The sequence below is a fragment of the Xiphias gladius genome, chromosome 1, assembly GCF_016859285.1.
Source record: "Xiphias gladius isolate SHS-SW01 ecotype Sanya breed wild chromosome 1, ASM1685928v1, whole genome shotgun sequence".
NCBI lineage: Eukaryota > Metazoa > Chordata > Actinopteri > Istiophoriformes > Xiphiidae > Xiphias > Xiphias gladius.
The window spans coordinates 5,939,399-5,943,545 of NC_053400.1; positions in this window are offsets into that span (position 1 = coordinate 5,939,399).

The following is a 4,147-nucleotide window of genomic DNA, read 5'->3' on the forward strand; positions in this document are numbered from 1 at the left end:
ACTGCCTCTGCGCACAGGCTAGTTCACTCTGCTACCCCAGTTAAGTACAATTAATCTCAGACTGCCATTCCGAGAATAAAGAATAAGTGGAAAAAAGAAAGGCATTTTGAAAAATCCTCTGAATAAATCATAATACAAGCAAGGCTCCTTCCCCTCTCCCATTGCTTTAAGTTTTTGAATGAATTTTAAAAAAGAAATCATTATTTACAGCAGTTTCTAAGTCCCATACAGCTAATAGATAAGTTGCCATGGTGATGATTAATTAAATTCTTCCCTATCTTCTCTAAGTGTTGCTCCTCATTACCATGGTAATAAACATTGCAGTATCGTCTGGTCGTTATCATGAAGAGAGATCAGCGGGAACAATATCTGTTCGTTTCGCAAAAAAGTGGTTGGTGGTGGTTGGTGGTGGTGGTGGTGGTGGTGGTCGTTGGGGCTGGGTGGGGAGGGTGAGAGTAGGGTTGACTAAAGAACAAGGGTATACGGCAAGACAAAGGATGTGGAGAGATGAAGAAGAAGATTTGTAAGAAAACAGAGGAACTATGATGTTCAAACAGGGGCATTCAAAGCTTGAAACAGTTGCTATCGCCGTCTAGTTGTTATTCTATTGAGTCGTTTCATTTAAAATATTAGAAAGTTCCTCAGTCTGCACGTTATTTGGAACTGCATAAAAGTCAAGAAAAACCAAAAAAAAAAAAAAAAAAACTCTGTGATATGAAATTTGCATTAAATATTAAAATTGTCTCAAGAGGAGGACTAGATCCATTTTTAAAGTGAAATAACCACTGTTTCACTCTGGTGCTGCAATTCCCCAACCACATTTACAACACAGAGATGCATCTTCCAAGCTCACTGTTGAGTCAAGTGACCTCTGTGGGCTAATTACAGTATATTTATTTATGCACTTGCTATTAGTTTAGAAGTATGTTCCAAGCATATTAAAATAATCATTTTATAAGTCCACTTTTTCTTTCTGAAAACTACATTGCAGAGCCTTATACGTCCAACTGGAAAAAAAATGTGTTTAAATCAGGCACAGATTCTTTTGAAAGCAAAGATCAAGCAAGCAGAAATCCCTTCTTCAAGAAGACTCCTTGTTATTTGTGTCAATACATTACAGCCTAAACTCTAGAGAGGTCTTTTTTTTTCAATTCTCATAATAAATCAGTGTGTTGCTTCTTTTAATATTGTCTCAGAGGACTAAATTACCCATACTGTATGAACATGGAGAAAATACATCTATTCAGCAAATTATAACGCTAACATTGCTCTCACAGATATGAAACAGAGCATTACTAAAGCTCTTAAAGCCTGTCCTAGTGTTGTGATTCATGGGATTTTTTTGAACATAATCAAATCTGAATTACTGAAAGTATTGTTTCTAAATACCAAAGGCTCAGTCATTATGCAGGCAGGTGCTGAGGTTTCTGGCTTTCAAACATGAAATCGCACGACCAGTAATCAGTTTTGAAACAAAATCCTGTGTCTGGGGACGTCTACTTCCAATTCCCCCTCTCTCAACCTCATTGTATTTTTAACTGCTCTGACAATGAAGATGAGAAGTGCGCCGAGCGATGGGGGGGGGTCTAAACACTTTTCAGCACCACAAAGGTTTGAGAAAAATCAAAAAAACAAAACAAAACAAACAAAAAAACTTGTTTTCACGCCAAACACAGCAAATGACAAGAAGTATTTTGCACTGTGACAAATGATTTCTTCAGCAGATATTTCTATGGGGATTATGCTCTAATTAGTTGCTCATTTTTTACAATATTGAAGCTGTGGCTGTATTATATGTGTCAATTACACTTGTAGCTAGAGGAGAAAAGTGTGTTCCTGTGTGTATGTCTGTGTGGGTGGGGGGGGGTCAACTGAGGTACCTTGAGAGCACATTAAGACAGGGAATTGAAAAATACATTTTAATTAGTTCTAATCTTGTGTCCCTGTGTTAATTGGCCACTTATCTCTTAGTTCCTGTCAAATATGTGCAGATAAATAAATAAATGTATATCGAAATGTCTTTTCTCTTTCTGTGAAACATTAAATCAAGTTTGATGACCCCTCCTGAATTCAGAGGTGTGTACACACATTAATCGAATGTGATTTGGGACAACGAGCCAATGCCATCCATCATGTTAAACTGTTTGTTATCATTAGCTTGTGGGTTGGAGTAGCTAGTAGAGTGATGTCATGGGTCAGAGGACTGTGTTTGGAACCCAGATGGCATTTTTTTTGTCCTCTTTATAAATATTTTCAAAAGAGTGTGGTTGTGTTCTACCTCGCTCTCCTCCTCCTGATCTAACAACAGCGATGAGGGAGGTTTGGGGGGAGGCCCACACTCCTCTACAGATGATGCTTATTTATGGGTTGTAAAAATCCCAGGAATACATTTTATTGTTTTTTTTTTTTCAGGGAGACCAAAAAAAGAAATGCTCAATTAAAGATTGATTAGAGTTACACAACCTGTCCTGTTGTATTTGCTGAGCCATGCCTACTTTTGAGTAATCCAATTAAATCAGAGAATAAAAGCTGAAATATGTGGCATTAAGGAAGCTAATAACCCTCTATCTGCCGTTTCTGACTTTATGCCTTTTGGAGATTGCTCTGCCAAGTATGCCCCACAGTGTGCTCAAATATCCTCTACTATCTTTGACTGACAGCCTTTTCCAAAAAAAAAAACATGTCGCCCGCTCAAAAGGATTCCAGGTTTTTAATAAACTGTAGGGGCAAGAAACGCTTATGATTTCAGATGGAAAGGAAGTGAAAAGTTGATCTGCTGTAATCGGCAGAAAAAATGGTGCCATCCTGGGCTTGAATAATCACAAAGAGGCTAAGAGCTGCAGAGAGTCTGACAAAAAAAAAAAACGCCTTGTGGTGTTCTGGGCTTAATCTGTTAATGAAGGGTGTAATTATGCAACATCATCAGGTAGAAAATGAACCAGTTTCTAATCCCACAGACCCAAGATTCTTCATTGAAAGAATCAGTGGAACTGATTGGGGGAATACATTGTGGGTGAACGAGCCAATTGAATTTTCCACCCCCTCCCTCTCCCCAAGAGACTGTGCTCCAACTTTCATTCCCCAGAATTCCCACCATTTAAATGTTATTGCATTTACAAATCCATTAAATATGTCCTAATTTTTATCTTTTAAATCGGTAATTGGAGATGCCAGCTCTACACAGTGGCTTCTGCAGCAGCAGCTAGTTGATATAATTGCAATGTATGTGTGACTTGAGCATAATACCAATTAGCTGTGTTACCTCCTTGAAGAGCAAACTGTGTCCAAATAAACACAACTTAATTATGCCCGCGGAGAATAGGAATTGGAGAACACACAAAGTGGCTAATTAATTCAATGTTTTATCATAAGTTTTTTCTTTTTTTCTTTTTTTTTACCCTACTTGCTTCACGCCAAGAATCATGCAACTAAAAGATTAATAAACCGTTCGTCCTCTCCACAGGACGTTGGGTCAGCCTTTGTAGATCAATATCCTGGCAGCCATTAGCCTCTAGGGGCTTAAGAAAAGGGGACCAATGAGAAAGAAAAAGAAAAGAAAGTGCCACTCTCATTGAATTTCTCTGTCCTGGCCGGGCCAATCAGACTTGGCTTCTATGATATGGCTTGAGGGACTCTGTACCCATAAGTCCTTTCAAACTTGACAAAGTTTCATTTTGTTTGAGTTAAATCTTAGAGCTTTATTTTTTACTCTTCTCCTTTATTGCCTTCTGCTCCTTCACACCATATGGGTGTGAAGAGCCTTAAAAAAACCTAGTATGTTGACCTTTTTTTTTTTTTTGCTTTGAGCTATCTACAGCAGTCTAGCCCTATGCTTGACCCCCACTGAATTATCAACAGATAGCCTTAGGCACCAGTGCATGCTGGGGACTCAGGACAAGGTGTCAGATGGACGTGAGGAATATAACCTAAAGTCACTTCCTCCTACCCTCTCTACTCTGCAACAGAACAACACATCTGACTAAACAAAACCTTGTTTAATAGGTGATTGTGAGATATGCGCGATTGCGCAGTAACTGAAGTGAGCATAAGTGAGATAATAACTGAACATTCCTAAGCAGAAAAACTCGAGAGAGACTACAGATGTCTGTGACCAGGCTTACATCAGATCAGATGCACACTTCACAGT